At 52.6% G+C, this 17,863-nt stretch overlaps 1 protein-coding gene across 3 annotated transcripts in view; it reads left to right on the top strand.

The window, feature by feature from the left end:
- Positions 1-17,863, top strand: part of ZBTB16 (zinc finger and BTB domain containing 16) — a 182,866-nt gene that overhangs the window by 5,234 nt on the left and 159,769 nt on the right. The window lies entirely within an intron of this gene.

Below are 17,863 nucleotides of genomic sequence, written 5' to 3'. Positions count from 1 at the left end.
ATGGCCATATTGCTGGGTTTCAGGGACACAGGTGCCCAGGTCCCCAGGGAGGGCTCCCCGCCAAGGCCGGCTCTGGGCAGCTCCAAGCTTGGGAGGGGCTGATGCAAGCAGTTGTGGGTTCCACGCGTCATTCCTGGTGAACGTTTATCACCCCGAATGTGGCTTCCTCTCCCGCAAACACATTTGGAGGGAGTTGATTTACATTCAAGGGGGAAGGATGGGTATGAGCGTCGGGATTCTGCAGCCTGCTGTCTTACTCTCATCCCATCTCTGCTCACTTTGAATTAAATGCGACTCAGGGCCAGTCCTGGCTCCTCTCTGGCTTCCGTTTCTTTGTGAGATGACCATTCATTGAACTCTCGTGGCATGCCTGGTTCAGGACTGAGTGCTTTACCTGGAGCCACGTTTTTGCTACAACAGTCCTCTGAGTTGGGGCGGCAGGGGAGGTGCTCATCTTTCCCATAGGAAGATGCTAAGACCCTTTCCTGGAGTCCCATAGATGGTAAGAGACGGGGCTGGATTCAAATTCAGGTCTTAGCCTCCTGGCCCTTGGCCGCCTCTCGGAGTGGCTTAGAGCTGGAGAGGATCGAGTCTACACTACAGAGGGTTTTGAGAATCGCTCCTCCTAAGTGGAGTGAATATGGCCAGGACCCATCGGGTTCTGGTTTGGCTGGGTTTGGCTTTGGAGGGTTTTTGGCTTTGACTTGGCTGTGTTGTAACGACGTGCCTATTCTACTCTCTGGTCCCTGGGTCCATTGAACGGGGTCAGGAAGGCCACTTTCATTGTCATCCACAATAATATTTCCCTCTTGCCTGCTGTTTTGCCGATCTTGGGTGGGTTCCGCCCTTCGGCAACCCTCTTCCTCTACCTGCTGCTCCTGTACCTGAACAGGGGCAGGGGTGCGAGTGAGAGGGTGTGGGGGCTGGAGAGGCATCTGGAGGTCTGCTCGTCACCCCACGCCCAGCCGGAAGCTGCTCTGGCCCTGCCTGATCGGTGGCTGTGAGACTGACTTTGTGGAAAGTGCCGCTGATCTAAATGTAGCCGAATTTTTCCGGCGGGTGCGAACAGTAATGTCCGGTGAGGTGTGTCTTCCTTATGCTCCTGCTGCTCGGACATAGACGGAGGATGTGCTTGTTTCTGCTCAAACTTTCCCAAAGGGGAAACCCCCCTCCCCAAACTTGACCAGACACATCTGTCATCTTCCCCGGATGTGAATTCTCTTAGATATGTGCTGTGAGGAGTGGGGTATGGCAGAAAGTCATTTTAGTCCTGGGTTTCCTCGGGTCCTGGTTGCCTCTGTACCTGGCTGAGCTACGGAAGATACCACCCTCCCAGAAGGTCCAGGTTCCCATTCTGTGGGACCCACTGTCCAGGCAGAAGCGGCGGCCTGGCTATGTTACATTCCCCGGAGAACGGGCCGTGGAACTAGCCACGTCTCCGTGGGAGCTTGGGATCACGATATAAGCTTTTGGAGCTTTGTTTTATTCTTTTTTTTTTTTTAAAGACTTTATTTATTTATTTGACAGACAGAGATCACAGAGAGGCAGGCAGAGAGAGAGAGAGAGGAAAGGAAGCAAGCTCCCCGCTGAGCAGAGAGCCCGATGCGGGGCTCGATCCCAGGACCCTGAGATCATGACCTGAGCTGAAGGCAGAGGCTTAACCTACTGAGCCACCCAGGCGCCCCACTTTTACTCTTTTTAAAATGGAGATGGGGCACCTGGGTGGTTCAGTGGGTTAAACGCCTGACTCTTGATCTCCGCTCAGGTCTTGATCTCAGGGTCATGAGTTCAAACCCCGTGTTGGGCTCCATGCTGCGTGTGGAGCCTAACTTAAAAAAAAATTTACATGGAGATGGTCGGTAGAGGATGGTGCTGAATTGGCAAACTTCCAGAAATCCCTAGAGCAGCGAGCGAGGGGCACATGGGAAGTGTGCAGGTTCCCCCATTTTGTTCGGGTCTCTGTCTCCACTCTGAATTCTAGAATGTAGTGTCCACAGCACTGCCTTCCCCCGGGGCTGTGCTGGGCCATGAGGCAGTGTGGAGAATGGCCTTGTCCCCGTGAGCTTATGAAGGGAAGGCCCAGGTCCAGGGATCCTCGGCTGTGGGCTGCTGATGTGGCAGGGGGGCGTCTGACTGAAGGAGGAAAGACCGCTGCTGCAGCCCAAGAAACGAGAGCCTCGGGCAGGGCCTTGGGTGGAAGCTGTGGGGACTGAAGACATCAAGGAAAGGAGAAGATGTTCCTGCAGCCGCCCCGCAGGGGCAGACCGGCTCCCGGTCAGATGCACTTTGTGGGGCGCTTTTCCCCTCTCCCTCAGAACTCCCGGATTAAGATGAAACTCCCTAATTCCTGTTCTCCTCTGTACCTCCCTGCACATCCCAACCACGGGTACAAACAAGAGGGCAGGACCGAACTATCAGAGGGGGAGATTTTGGCGTCCGGATGCTGGGCCGTTGGCTGTAAACACAGCAACGAACGTGAGAGAACAACAAGCGACAGGTTTCGTTTTTATTTTACTTTTAAGCCACAGACTAAAGCGTGGCTGAAGGTTAAGTATCCAGCAGGTCTTGTTGCCTAGATCCTTGTGGAACAGAGGGGCGTGGAGAGGAGGGAGGGGGAGAGGCAGGGAAGCCGCGCGGGAGGGAGGCGTCCTCTGAATCCCGCCGCTGGGTCGCCTCAGCCCGAGGCTGGTGAGAGGGAGCCGGAGCCTCCAACAGAGTAGAACAGGGAGGTGGTGGTCCCCGCGGTGCGTGACAAGGACGCGCAGGCAGCATCACCTGTAGTCAGGGACCCGTGGAAAGACAGGGCAGAGGCTCCTTGGGTAAATTAAATGGGGCTCACTTACCTGAAGGGTCCAGAAAGTCAGAAGACCCGAAAGGCCAGCCACATTCTCCAGGCAGATGAGGAGCAAGTTCTGGGCGCCACAACCACCTTCTCCAGTGTGCTCCCATCGCAGAGGACCTGAGGGGGGGAGGGTCACAGCCGGCTCCTGGAGGACCAGACTCCTTCTCTGGGTTCATCTCTCTTTCTCTCTGTCTCTGAAAGACCGGAGCTGTTCTGCATGTCGGCTTAGCTGGATCTGATAAACCAGAGATAAGCTAGGGACCGGCTCACCTGACCCCGGTGCACCTTCTCCTTCTCCGAGTTAGACTCACCGGTTGATAAGATTACAGCAGGCGGTGTGGTTGACTGAGGTGTGAACACAATCCTCATTCCCGGCCCTCAGTCTCCATCTGACTCTGTTTCTGAATTCTGTGCTGCAGAGTCAGAGCCAGGCCTTGTTCCCCTGGGGGCCTCGGGATCTCCTCCAGCAGACCGTTAGTCTGGCCACAGCGTGACCCTGTGCACCCACAGTAGGAACTCTTGCCTGGTTTTCAAAGGGATGCTCGGGAAACACAAGGAATGATCTCAGCCAGCTCCCCAGGCCCATGTGTGCTACCCTTCCCAGAGGCTTCTTGGGGCCGGCTCTAGGGTGCCTGAACCACGTAGCTGAGATGACAGATTTCTGCCTGGCCCTTTGCCTTGGTCTCTCTCAGGTGGCCAGCTGCTCCGTTTTCAGCAGTTGACCAGAGGGCCAGCAGCTGTTGACCTTGGTTTCGGCCACTTTGGGGAGCTCAGCAGTTGCCCTCACTCTTCTGGGTCGCCTCTTATCATTCTGCCGGCTTTAGGTGCCTCTGAGGTCAAAGCCAGCTCTGCTGGGAACGAGTGTGCCAACAGCAGTCATATTCACAGTGCCTTTGATCAGTGATAGCTCTCTCTTTGCCAAGCACTTTTCGTGACTTTCTCGCTGTCCACCCCGCAGCCTCCCCTACACGGGCTCGGTCAGTTCCATCATCCCCTATCTGAATGTGAGGTCTGAGAAGCTCTGAAAGCTAGAAGGTTTTGTGCAACCCATTGAGTGGCAAAACCTGATTGGGAATGATGGGAGGCTATATTTATCCCATCTATTTTGAATATTCATATGTTTCGTTGCAAAAATATTAATGTGTTTGATTACAGAGTGCTTCCCTAGACTCCTTTGAGACTGGCAAATGCTTGTAGATCCATAGTAGCTTCCTAAAATCCCAACAGTTTGGCTTTCTGGAGTACCCACGGGTTTTGGATCAGGGATCGTGGACCATTTTTACTTAGCTCCACCTTGCAGACGAGGAAAAGGAGCCTTGGAGCCAGTAAGTGACTTGCCCAAGGTCACGTAGCCAAAAATGGATAGGGTCAGGAGCCTGGCTCCCCTTCCGATGCCCAGTCCTGAGTGCTGTGCGCCAGGCCATATAAGCACATGGACACTGCTGTCCTGGGGCGGGTCCATCTGACCTAGTCTTTGGGTGCCAACACCTTCCCTTGGATATCACCATCGGGGGCCATGGCTATCTTCCTTGACGTCAGTCCTAAAGGTCAGGTAGAGCCCGACTTTTCTGAGCGGCTATTTGTGGCTGTTCTGTCATTCACAGATTTGCTCAAATCCCTTCTGAATCCATTTCTATTTCCAGGAAGCGCCCTTTTGGGGGTGATGAATGACTTACATTTATCTCCTCCCGGGACTCCTGGAAATCTGGCCTTTGGAGACATCGTTAGTTGTGGAGTTGGGAGGCTCGGGGTTGGGGGGGCGGTGTTTGCTGTGCCCAGCCGGGGCGGAGGCCAGGCCTCTAGACTCCGCCGCGTGGTTTTTAGCTCTGTGATCATTGTCGGGCTCTTTTTCCTTCTGAGCTTAATTCCTTCGTTTGTAAAACGATGTGCTCAGATGTGCTGTTTGTGGATTGTTGAGTTCTTTAAGAAGTTCCCTTAACCCCTTGTGCATGCAGTTACGTCTTCATGGGGTCCTTTTGGCGAATTGCGTTTGGCTCTGTGTTGGGTTGGCAGTCAGCCAGCTAAAATAGGGGCTCCCTCTGATTTACTCCTGTCCACTCCGGCTTCATTTTTTAATACTTACAGAGTCAGCTGGGCTCCAGACTGAACTCTGGGGCATTTTGAAGATGATTTCTTTTATTTTCTTTCCCGTGGAGGGAAGTGGCCCTGTTCTCTCATCTCAGTGAGAAAAGTCCCATTTTAATTTGCTGTCACTATTGGATGGAGCTGCTAATTGCTGGAGGGAGAGGAAGGAAGAACGCCTCAGCTCAGCGACACGTTCGCCGCCTGCTTGTTCTAGGAACTCTATTTATGAATCTTTAAAATAGTGATTATCCTAAACTGTTAAAATCAAACTCCATTCACAACTCTTTCATTTCTTGCTAATTCAGGGGAAAAACATTTCCAATCACTTTAATTTTTTTAAAATTAATGACTTTAAAACAAGTCCAGCTGAAAGACTTCAGAATCTTACTAAATGAGCACAGGCGAGCCTCAATGCGCCCCTTGGAGGGTTCCTGAATTATCCGTGGTAACGGAAGGTTTTCTTGAAGGTTCTGTTTCTGTGGCGTTGGGTGGAAGCTCTGACTCTTTTGGTTGGGGTGCCTGGGTGGCTCAGTGGGTTGAGCCTCTGCCTTCGGCTCAGGTCATGATCTCAGGGTCCTGGGATCGAGCCCTGCATCGGGCTCTCTGCTCAGCAGGGAGTTTGCTTCCCTTCCTCTCTCTGCCTGCCTCTCTGCCTACTTGTGATCTCTGTCTGTCAAATAAATAAGTAAAATCTTAAAAAAAAAAAATTCACCAAGGCATCCCCAGCTCTACCTCTGACGTTTTCTACGTAGTAAATGTGTATCTCGAGCCAATTACGCTATCTGGGCCTGAATCCTTATTTTACCACATAGCAGCTGTGTGACTGTGGTTGTGTTTCTTAACCTCTCTGTGCCTGTCAGCTCCTTAGTAAAACGGACGTAGTAACAGCCCCTACCCACTGGGTTGTTACAAGGATTCACTGGCAAACATTTGTCCAGTGCAAGGAATGGTGGCACCGAGTAAATGCTCCGTGTGTGTTCACTGTTGTGTTTTTATGGCTCTTGTGAAATGGCACACTGGCCGTGCAGGGGAGGAAATGCATCCGTGTTGGTCCGGGGCCTGCTTTCCCCCAGAGGTGTTAGTTCATACAGCGCCGTTGGGGGCCCATACACCCTGAGCACCTGAATTCCGCCCCCACCCCCGGGAGCTGATCTCTTGTACTCTGGTGGCCAGGGTACTCTTTGTCCCATTGACCCGTGGTTTGATGAGTCATTCCAGTTCTCATTTAAATTTAGCTGGGCAGCGCTCCACCGTCATCAGTTCCAAATGCCGAGCAGGCTCACCCAGGATCCAATAGCCCGTGCCTGTGGCCAGGCGAGCAAATCAGTGTCATCGACACCAAGATGAGGAGCACAGGCCCCAGCTGATGGAGGGAAGTCTGGGCTCGAGGCGGGTGGGTGTTCCAGAGCTCCTTCCCTGCCCTGCCGCCTCCCACCCCCTGACCCCATGCAGCTAGTAGTGGATTTGGAAACAGCATTTTTGGTGCTTTGTTACATGATGGGTTCTGTGCTAAGTGCATTCACAGTTAGGCTGTCTTCACGCGCTCTGGCCACCCTGTAAGGGAGATACTAGTTGCAATTTCCCTGATGGGCAGAGAGAAGCATGGGAGGTTAACAGACTTGTCCACCGTAAGACCGTGAAGGGGGCGTCAGGGTTTGTGCTCAGCCCTTTGGGCTCCGAGTTCACTCTGTTTTCCAAAATACCCTGCTTGGACCTTCGGGCCCGGATGGAATCAGAAGGGAAGGGGGCATAAGGGAAGGACCAGTTCCGTGTTTCCTGCAGCCAGTGGCCACGAGGCTCATCGCTTGGTCTCCTCTGGCCTCCTGGTCTTCTCCAGTGGCGCGAGAGGAGGAAAATAGGGTTGGGGGCTGCTTGCTTCAGAGGGTTCAGATTTTTGGGGGTCGGGGCCACAGAAGTCCCCGGAGCAAGGCATCACCACCTTATCTCTCACCAACATAGAGAGACCAGCTTCTAGTGATAGAGACCTTTATGCTGACTCAAAAAAGGAAAAAAAAAAAAAAACACAAAAAACAAAATAGAAAAGGAGAGAGAAAAAAACCCACTTACAAAAATAAAAATCCCTTGCTGTTAATTTCATGCCAGCATAATCAGAAATCCCCTTTCCTACCGTCTCCCCTTAAAAGCCCCGGTGTCCTTATTATGCCGGCGCAGTCTGGAAAAACCATGGTTGGGTTTTGCCTGCGTGAGGCTTATCTCTGCAGCTGCGAGCAGGGGATTGGTACTTTGTTGTCAGGATGGAAACTTCGGCGGAAAACTTGCCAGAACCTGAGCAGGTCTGAGTTCCCGGCTCACTTTCGGTTCTGTCCTCAAGCCCCGATTTCCATCAGCAGGAACAGACTGCATTCAGCGTTGCCGTCGGAGAAGCTGGGTTAGACAGCGCGGAGACCTTCCTGAGGCCGTGGGGGCGTCCCCGGCGAAGTGATTAGGACATTGGGTCACAGAACTTTTTTTTTTTTCCATATTTTATTTATTTATTTGAGAGAGAGAGAGACAGTGAGAGAGAGCATGAGCGAAGAGAAGGTCAGAGGGAGAAGCAGACTCCCCCTGGAGCTGGGAGCCTGATGCGGGACTAGATCCCGGGATCCCGGGACTCCGGGATCATGACCTGACCTGAAGGCAGTCACTTAATCAACTCAGCCACCCAGGCGCCCTGGGTCACAAAACTTTTTGACTGAAGAGGAGAAATCGCGGGGCCAGTTGGAAGAAGTTTTTAGCGTTCTCCTCTCTTTGGAGCCTTTTTTGTTTATGTCTTTTTAAAAGTTTATTTTTTTAGGACACCTGGGTGGCTCAGTTGGTTAAGCCACTGCCCTTGGCTCAGATCATGATCCCGGAGTCCCTGGATCGAGTCCTGCATTGGGTTCCCAGCTCCATGGGGAGTCTGCTTCTCCCTCTGACCCTCTCCCCTCTCATTCTCTCTCTCTCTCTCTCATAAATAAATAAATAATCGTTTAAAAAAAAGTTTATTTTTTTAATTAAGTCATCTGTGCACCTCACATGGGGCTTGAACTGAAGACCCTGAGATCAAGAGTGGCCCGCTCTTCTGACTGAGCCCACCAGGTGCTCCTTTGGGCCACTTGGGTTCCCCGGAAATGTTAAGTAAGGACTTGGGCACCGACACAAACCCCTACCAGCAGATGTGTCAGGAGTAAGACAGATGGACTGCCAGACCGTGGTCTTTGTAGGGGGCGAGGTGTGCAGTGCAGGGGAGCAAGCTGACGTCACACAGACGTGGGTGTGAATGCCGGGGCTGCACTGTGAATCCGGGCAAAGGACTCCACCTGTCCCAGTCGTCGGGCGCCTCTCCTACCACGGGAGCTTAGCTCCTTACCTCTGCATGTGGTTTTAAGCAAGTTAAATGAGGTAGCAGGTAACCCAAAGCCCACAGCAGGGACTCCTGTGTGAGGCCGGCTCCCTGCTTCCCGCTTTTTTTTTTTTTTTTGTGACCCCAGCCTGACAAGGGGTCTGCTTACTCGCTGAGCCCCCTGCCACCCTCGCCCGGTGTCGGTCTCTAAGGGGATAAGCCAAGCGTTGTGATCTTAACGCCATTAAGCCTTGTTGGCACAACTCTCCTTGCCATAGTGAGAAGCAGATGTGGCCAGCGGTAATGGCCCTCGGTGATCCACCAGGCCTGGAGTGCTGGGGGAGACATGATTAGCATTAATTTGGGGGAGTCTTTTATGGCTGTTGAGGAAGATGCAGAGGGATTGTTTGAAATGTATTTATTTAAGCCGTGCAGCGGGTTAGATGCTGTTGGGGTCTACCGTGGCTTACCGCCCCCGACTTCCCCCAGCCTCTTCTTTAAATAAGGTCCCCTCCCCAGCCCTGAAGCCCGGCCTGATTACTTCCAGAGTCGGAGAGACAACTTAGCCGCCTCTTGTTTCTTGCCGATGTACCTTATTAGTAACACCTGGCGTCATAACCCGCTAATGGGAACCAGCGCTTTCCTCCTGCGTGGCCGGTGACAAGTAGCCTTGTCAGCCGGAGCTTGCCGTGCGAGGAAGTTCCTATTAGCTTTATGGTCAGGAGAACTTGTCCTGTTCAGGAAATGAATGTTGCCTCTAAAGGTCCGTGGCCCTGACCCTGGTGGGGTAACCTGTGCGGGCCGCTCAGGATGCTTGGGATTTGAGCCCCTCTCTGGTTCTTGTCATATGTAAAGAGGGAATCATTGTGGTATGTTGCAGCCTTGAACTTTTGATTTATTCCGTGAGGATGACTTAACCGTTTCTGCGCCTGGATGGCAGTGGGGTGGCACCGAGCGTGTGCCTAGATGTGTGTGGGGGAGGACAGAGCCCACATGCCAACAGGGGCTGTCTGTCTCCGGGAGGGGGCATATGTTTCTGGGATGATTATTTGCTGGGTTTTTTGCATTCCTGCAATGTCAGAAGTTTCTGGAATCCTTGGCCGCTGAATGGTGGGCAGTTGGGCCCTGGGTTTGAATTCATTCTTGGCCTCTTAGAAGCTCTGTGTCTCCGGGCAGATACTGAACCCCTGGCTTCCTCCTCTCTGGGAGAAAGTTCTAACATAGATTTCGTACTGTTGCCGTGGTCTTACCCATAAGAGGACGCATTCGGAATACAGAGCCCAGGGGCAGGCATGTGGCGTGGTCTGTGGCCCTCCCTGAAAGGCTGTGTCTGTTTCTTTCTTTCTCATTGGAATATTATTCTAAGAAATTTCGGAAAGAATGACCTAGTCCTTTTTCCCGTTGAATGTATCGATACTTTCTTCCTCATCAGAGCCTTGGAATCAAAGAAAAGCTCCTTGGTCATTCTTCCTCCTCCTTCTGCCTGCGAGTAATGTTTGTAAATGTGATTTTTGCGGAGAAAAGCAGCATTTGACCTCATTCTGGGGGGAAGCTTTGGCCTGACTCTTTGAGAGGAGAGGTTTGTGAGCTGTCTGGCAAATGGATGCTTACTTCTTGCCTTCGCCACTGCTGCTGCTTGAGAGGCCCTGGGTGACAAAGGAGCCAACGACACTGGGAGGCACAGCCTGAGGAATCTGGCCCCGGTGGGGGGGGGGGGTGGGAAGGGGCTTGGAGATGATGCCTCCTTCCAGAACTTTAAAACAAATCTGTCCATCTGTCTCTGGGATCATTGACAGCAATTCAAGGAAAAATAAAAATAAGTTCTCCTCCAGTCGGCGGGCCAGGTGCAGAGAGAAGGGACAGGAGCAGGCAGCGCATCGAGGCAGCTGACCTGAAGATCTGGAGATGGGACAGTGGCCCACTTCCGTGTGCCCACGGGAGGCGAGTGCTCCCCTCCACCCTCGCCGTGAGAAACTGTGCCTCTCTCAGATGATTTGTGGCCCCTAACCCCTCTCAGAGCAGGTGAAAGCCGCTTTGAAGACGTTAGCGGAGTAGGGACGGGAAGTGTTTGGTGCAGGAGTTAAATCGTGACAGTTGTCCCCTAAATGCTCTGCTAAATTAAGGATCTGCTAACATTGGCGAGTCTACCTCCCTCCATACCCCCACCCCCGTCCCCTTGGCAGAAGGGATGAAGACGGGACCTAAAAACAACGTGAAACACAGCTAAATCGAGGGACTCTAAAAACATTTTTCTTCCCTTGACGTCGAGCGTGGAAAACCAGGGCTGGACTGTAAAGCGCCGCAGACCCATTTGGGGCCCGCGTGCCTGGCCCCTTTCCTCAATTTCTAGCACAATGGTTTTTGCTGCCACCGCTCCCCCTACTTCCCCCCCTTCATAATTATCCACTATTTTACTTTTTGTGTCATGACAGCCGCAAGAGTGGTTTTTGTTGTTTGAGCGGGGCTGCTGCTAAATATTCCCCGGCAGCCAGATTCGATGGCTCGGGGGCTAGCGGGGATAGGCCAAACCTTGGCATCCCCCGTTGCAAAAGTGAAAAATATTTCTGTTTGCAGTTAATTTTAGTGGCAAGCAGATCATGTTAACTGGATGTAATTGCTTCCAGATATGGCCGAGGGTTTTGTGTGTTGAGATGAAGGGTCTGGTAAGTGCTCACTTCCTGTGTAAATTAGGCTATTCCATTCAGTCTTTCATTCTGGCCAGCCCTGGATTCTGTCATTCTCTCGTTGCCCCCCCGCCCCCCCTCCCGCCCCCCAGCCTACAGCCTGGTGTGAGAAGCCGCTCTCTCTGTCCTTCTGAATGCAAGTCTTTTGTCACTTGAAGCCACTCACCTCTTGGTTCTTGATGTGAGTTTGCCCTTCAAATAATGAGAAAGGTTTGAAAAGATGCCACCTGGCCCTGCTTCTGGCCACGCAGAGGCCTATCTGCAGAGTCTGGGGGAGGGAGCGGTTCCTGGTCACGTGGCTTGTGTCTTGGAACCCAGGACTCCTGGTTTGCTGTGGCTCCCCCCCACCCCCGCCTCCACCCTCTGACCCCCGTCCCACCTTGGAGAATACCATTTTCTCCCTTTCTGGGCAGAACTCATTCCGATGGGTCTGAAATCCTAGAAAAATGAAGTCTGTTGGAGGGAGGCCATGGTCACAGGAAGGAGTTCTCTCAGAGAGACAGGAAGCCACCGCCCTTCTTTGCCAAGCAAGTCAGACCCCCACCCCCGCCCCCCGCGACGCACACCTGCCCCTCCCTGCAAGAAAATGAGAGGAGAGTCCATCCAGAGAACCTTCTCCAAGCTCCTGCAGTTTCCAGGGCTGGAACCTAGGAAAAGCCTTAAGATTCACGTTCTCCTAAATTCGGATTCTGTTGTCCAGCCGGTCCCACATTCTTAGCGCTATTTGCATAAGCGGTTGCTGTTTATCTTCCTGTATCAACTCCACTGATAACCCTTGTGGTCTGTTTAACAATATATGAGGAGTAGATTACTTGATAAATGCCAGTTTTCCCAATAGGCAAAGATAGAGTGTCGGGGTCAGGCGGAGGGGTGGTATATGAGGAAGGAGGGGCCAGGTGGGGGGCCCGGACCCTCTTTCAGATCGGGAAGGAGATGTGGGAAACACCTGGTGGAAGGGGGCTGCACAGATCACACAGCCGGGCGGCTTCCTACCCTCACCTGCTTTCCTCCCCCTTCATGTGGACGCGCAGTCTCTGAGAACATTCCATCCAGGGCACTGCTGATGCCCATGTTAAGGCAAGAGGGGAAAAGATGTAGGTAATTTTTGCTTCTGTGGTTCGTAGCCTTTCCTCCCTTAACCCTTTCTCACGTCCACACGTCGTCAGCTGGCGAGGACTTTCTGCTCCCTGACAACGTGAATCTGAAATTGTCAACGGGTGGGTTTCTCCCGCCTGCCGTGCACTGGCTTCTTCCAGCCAGGTGCTCGGTTCTGGAAGAGGCTAGGTGAGAAGCAAACTTCTGACCCCATCACCTAGTCAATAAGCTGTCTGAGAATCAAACAAAGGAGTTTGGACTGGCCGCTAAAGCCAGGAACCCAACTGATAGCTTTGTTTTGATGTCCTTGCACTGTTTGCGGATCGGGGAGGGGGCTGTTCGGAGAGGGGGTGTCTGCTAGGACAGACATACCGGGAAGTTGAAATGCCTAGCACAAAGTCCAGGAGGGGCTGAAGATAGTCAAGTAGAGCCCAGGAGTCGGGGGGCACGGGGTGGGGTTTCCTGACTCAAGGAAGAGGCTCTCCGGGAGGTGGTTGGAGATGGTCCCTTCTTGGGACAGGGTGGAAGGATGGGGAGAGGAGAGGCTTTAGAGTGAGCTATCCTGGATGAGAACCCAGCCTCCGGAATTTACTGTGTGCCTTGACCATGTTACTTAGCCCTTCGGAGCCCCCATTTCCTGGTTCTGTAAAAAGCGAGACCCAACGCCGTTATGTGGGTAAAATGTGTCAAGTGTGCCGCACAGCGAAGATGCTTTGTAAATGGGCACTCCTGTGCTGTAGAACTCGGCTCTCCCAAGCCTGCTGTTCTGGCCCAGGTGAGAAACTCTGGAAGGAACCAGTGAAATCCTTTGTTTTGGGCACAGCTGGATGGACGATCATATGAACCCTGTGCCAGCGGCCTGTAGACCAAATAATGGGGGAAGGAGGCAGGTGCATTATGAATCCGAAGGTCTCTGTGAAGGGCCGGTCCTCTCCTGAGGAAGCCTACGTATGTAAGTGATCACTTAATCCCGTGATGTGGCCACAGCCCCAGACGCTTTGGAAATCTTCCTTTGGAGCCCTTTCCAAGGTCTGTGCCACATTCTCTTGCCTTGTCCTTTGGGCAAGTAGATTTGACCTTTGGGAATGGTCAAAATAATTCGATGACTGATCTGGTGACCGTGGTTGAGCGATGACCTTAGAGGACTGTGTCTGATTCTGAAGGTAGATTCTGGAGAGACTGCGCTGAGCAAGCTTGTCAGCTCAGGGCCAGGGTGAACGGTGGCCTCACTTCTTAGGTGGGAGGTGAAGGAGGCCAAGAGGCTAGTGACTTCCAGCCGCCGCCACCGAGCGCCTCGGCCCGGAGCAGATCCTCTTATCGCTGTAGTGTTTCTCTGCGTTTGTGGTCATACCTCCTGTGAGTTTGGGGTCCCAAGAGGTACTTCTCTTGTTAAGAAAATCTGCCACCACCAGGAGATGTATCAGAAAGAATGCGTTGAGGTTTGACACTCTAAGGGAATAGGCATGGAGGCATGGCTGCCCGAGTTTGCACCCCACTTGTTTTCTTAGGAAGGTTCTGGAAGGTTAAAGGAGCTTGTGCGGTAAACCCCAGTGCAGTGCCTGGCCCGTCTTCAGCGTGTAACAGTCTTATATGCCCCGAATACCCAAGAGTGGGGGGACGTGTTTGCCCTTCCTGTCACCAGGGCCATGGCAGGAGCCTCAGGCAAGCTCACATTCACTTTGGGATTATCTGTGGGACTGGGTCTTTTGTGACCTGGCTGTGCAGAGGCCTGGTGTTCCGACCCTCAGCCACTCCCTCACTCTCTGCATTATTTATAGTAAACCATATTAGAACAGAGTGTTAAAGAGGAAGGGTGAGTCATCCCCATTGAAACCAGTGACGACATAAATGAAAGCAAAATGCTTACTATGTGTTTTGCACAGTATTTAAGGCCAGGTTGTGCTAATTTGGATATTCCCAGACTGGATCTGTGAAAGCATACATATGTGGGGAAAAAGTCAGGTTTTGCCAGAAGTTATTTATTAATCACCCATTTCAGTATCTGCTTTCTCCTTTTATTAGCTTCAGGTCCAGGTTCAAATCATGCCCGTCGTCCTTCCTCAGGAGGGCGAATGATTGGCCAAAGCACTAGCTATGGCTTCTTTTTCTCTGTTTGAGGGTTGAGGAATAGCGCCAGGGGTGTCCGAGTGTCCCTGTCTTCATCCTTCTTCCTGTCGCCTATTGAGGAAGATCTTTCAGCCCTCTGTGTGCTGTAAAGGTGCAGGTCCTCAAGGTGACCAAGGATCACAGAATTATGTGAGAGCTAGCAGGGCTCATAAACCATTTAGGACAACATGCTCATTTAGGGCAGAGTTAGTGGAGGTCCAGAGAGGCTCTGTGATTTGTCCAAGGCCACACAGCAAGCCAGTGGGCAAAATCAGGACTGGAAGCCATGTCTTTCTTTCCCTGCCTTCTTTAGTCCTTCCTTCCTCAGAAATCTGCCTACAGCTACCTGGGTCTTCTCCCCGTTTCCACCAAGGAGAAGGTAAGAATAGGATCTGACTTGAGAGCAGTTTCAGATCTTCGGATATGAAGGGTGCTGCTGGGGGGGTTTGGCCTGGTGGCTTGTCTCTTACTCATTAACCCCTTTGCTGGTCAGCTGAGTAGATTACTAGATATCGAGTTCTTTAGATTTATAGGTGATGCACTATGTTAGCTTTTTTTTTCCCCCCTTAAGCTTTTGTTTATTTATTTGAGAGAGAGAGTACAAGCAGGAGGAATGACAGAGAGAGAGGGAACAGATTCCACGCTGAGCAGGGAGCCTCACTCAGGACTCGATCCCAGGACCCTTAGGATCATGGTTCTGAGCTGAAGGCAGATGCTTAACTGACTGAGCCACCCTGTGTTCAGGATTTTAAAATACAAATATTAATAAAATATGGGACTTCCCCTTGAGGAACTTATAAATTGAGCAGAAGATTTAAAATACTTTACGTGTGTATGTGTGTGTGTGATAGAAGGTAGGAAGTAGAAAGATTATATCGATATCTAGAAAAAGCATGAGGAAATTCAGAGACAAGATGCCTTTCACCTGGAAGGCTTTTCTTACTGGGTCCTGGGTGCTGGCCTGGCACTGGGAATTCCATGTTGAGCGACCGCTGCCCTGTGAGCTTTCCTCATGGGGGTCGGGGAGCTCCTTAGCCAGCAATCTTGTGAAAGGCTATGAAATTGGTGTTGTGATAAGTGCTCGGATGCCTGATCAAGTAACTTCCTTTGGCTGGAAGGAGGGTGATTGTCCTGGAACAGCAAGCTGGGGTCAGGTGGAGACGCTGTGAATGCCAGGCCCGGGAGGGGAGGAGGCAGCGGAGCACGGAGGAGTGGAGAGCGCTTGGGCCGGCCCAGGTGCAGATTGTCAGGATGCTGCACGCGCACCGCGTGGTCTTGGCCGTGCGCCTACAGCACAGCAAACCGGGGTCTTCTCTCCCTCCAGCGGGGCGGTTGTGGGGGACAGTGTGGGGTAGCCTGAGGATTTCAGATAATGCATTGAGCACATCCTGCACGGTGCCTGGACGGGGCGGTTGCTCAATGGAGGTAGCGGTTAGTTTGGGGACTTTATTCTGGGGCAGTTGGGAGCCTGGGAACGCGTTTGAGGAAGAGCGTGGCATGGTGTCGGCCACTGAGCCTGGATTCTGCTGCCCTGGCTTCTTCCACAGCGTGCCCGGAAGGGAGTTTGGAGAGTGATCCGTGTATCCTGCATCTCGCACCTGGTATGCACCCCCAGATTAGATGAAATGAGCTAAACGGACCCCTGCCACCTCTCCCTGTTTGTCGGAGGGCCTGGGGGAGGGAGGTGAACGGAGGGGGCCCTTCGGCTGTCACAGTCAAAGGAAGTGGCACCATGAGGCTGGCCAACCAGACTGTTCTCCGTCTCTCTCCGACTGTCTTTTAATAGCAACCTGAAAGCCAGGACCCCGGCTAACCGTCCCGGACCCCTCTTGCGTCTCTGATAGCAAGCAGGGAGACGGCTATCTCCCTCGGGCCAGTCTCGGCTGTGGTTGTCGCACTATGCAATGTCTGCAAACTGACAGTGGCATGGGGGAGATAAGGGCCGGCATTGTGTAACGAGGGGCACGGTCTGTTTGCCCGCGTGGCTCCTGGCCCCTGGTTAACTGCTAACCTCAACGGAGCGGCGGGCCCTTGCCTGGAAGGGCCGTCCCAGGGCCCCTCGCTGGCTCCACGGATGCCTTTTTGTGGTTGGATAAAGGAAGCTCATGTAGGCCGCCCACAGCACAGACACGGGCTTGGGCTACGGGTGCTTGGTGGTTTTGTTTTTCTCTTTGTCTTTCTTAAAAAAGAGAAGCTCGAAGGGGGTCAGTCTTGCTTGGCACCAACCCCATGACCTAAAACAGCATTAAACAAACAAACAGTTCCTAAATGTAAGCTAAAATGCGCCAAGCGGTAGAGATGCCTTGCTTCCTCGCTTGATACCCGCTGGACCCCAGAGGCCAGAGCGTCAAGAGCTTGGTCCTGGGACCTCTGGGTCGGGTCTGGAAGTTCCTGTCTTGGAACCTCGACCCCACATCAGGTTTCTTCATATCCTAGTTCATGGCTGGGAGCAGAAAGCAGTGGTGGGAATAGGTACGTTGTTTTCCTTCTTCCTTCTACCTTCCCCTGACACTCACTTTCCTTTCAAGATGAATAGGTAAGCCTCAGCGCATGCTCCCTGCCCATCAGGGGCGACGGAACCAGTGCCCTGTCTTCCAGGGTTGCCCTGTCCCGGTGGGGGATGGGCTGGCTGGAGGGGACTTGGAGGCCAGCCCCCATTCCGAGGCTCCCATGGGCTCCATGCCACCTTGCCTCTCCTTGGATGCCCCAGGAGAGGGGATGTCACTATTTGCTGAGTAGCTGATTTCATTCCAGAGACCAGCAGTTGGGCTCTCTGGAGTCACAGACACTCTGCCCTGTTGTCTTCAGTTACTTGTAAGTTCACTACAGGTCTTCCCTAATTAGGTGGTGGTTTTCTCTCTACCACGATTTCAGTCTCTTCCACCATCTCACACTCCTCTTTCAAATACTTCCAGATTGGTAAATACTGTATCACTGTTTGATTACATCAGGGAAGTTATACACAGTGACATAACTAAGTGGGTTTGACCAATCTGGGGAAGAACCAGAATTTCACCTCCATTGTTCAAGATGTTACACCTTTATTGATATGTCTTCTGAATGTCTCCTTTCTGTGTTTCCCTTGTGTACTCTTGAAGTTATTTCCCTTGTTCTTGGCTGTCTGCTCCCAGAGATTGCAGTGATTTTTTGGGGGGATGGGCGTGGGGAGGGCTTGGGGACAGGGGGTGAGGGGAATCAGGAATTGGACGGGAGATGATGTCACTTGGAATATTAGCTTGAATGGTTGGTCATTTGCAGGCCTGCGGGTTGCTCCATGCCCCCTGCAGGGGTCTGGTTCAGGGATGGTTGGCGGTTGTGGGGGGGAGGTGGTGATGTAAAAAAGATTCAGAGGTGGTGGCTTGTATTGATTTCAGCTTATCTGACCCTTCAGCTAGAGGCTGCCCTTCCCTCAAAGTAACTGACTCAAAGCAACAGAGAAAAGTATAGCATCTTTTTCTTTGCGTTAAATATGGCTGGCAGATTCATTATTTAGAAGGGTGAGAGCTCCTGAGGCAGGGACGCTTGGGAACCAGTGTAGACGTCTGTGGCCGGACTTCCTGGTTCCCAGGTGGCAGGCATTGGGGGCAGGCGTGTGTTGAGCGGCAAGTGGTGCCGGGGTCAGCAAGGGGGCAGGAGAGCTTCACCCCAGAGCCCTGTGCAGCCCTTCCAGAGCAGATGCCCTTCTCCCAGGATGCCCGTTAGTGATCCTGGGAGCAGGCTTCATGGCCC

Source organism: Mustela putorius, unplaced genomic scaffold, assembly GCF_011764305.1.
Source record: "Mustela putorius furo isolate JIRA1106 unplaced genomic scaffold, ASM1176430v1.1 tig00000460_pilon_pilon_pilon, whole genome shotgun sequence".
Taxonomy (NCBI): domain Eukaryota; kingdom Metazoa; phylum Chordata; class Mammalia; order Carnivora; family Mustelidae; genus Mustela; species Mustela putorius.
This window is presented reverse-complemented; position numbering and strand designations above follow the sequence as displayed.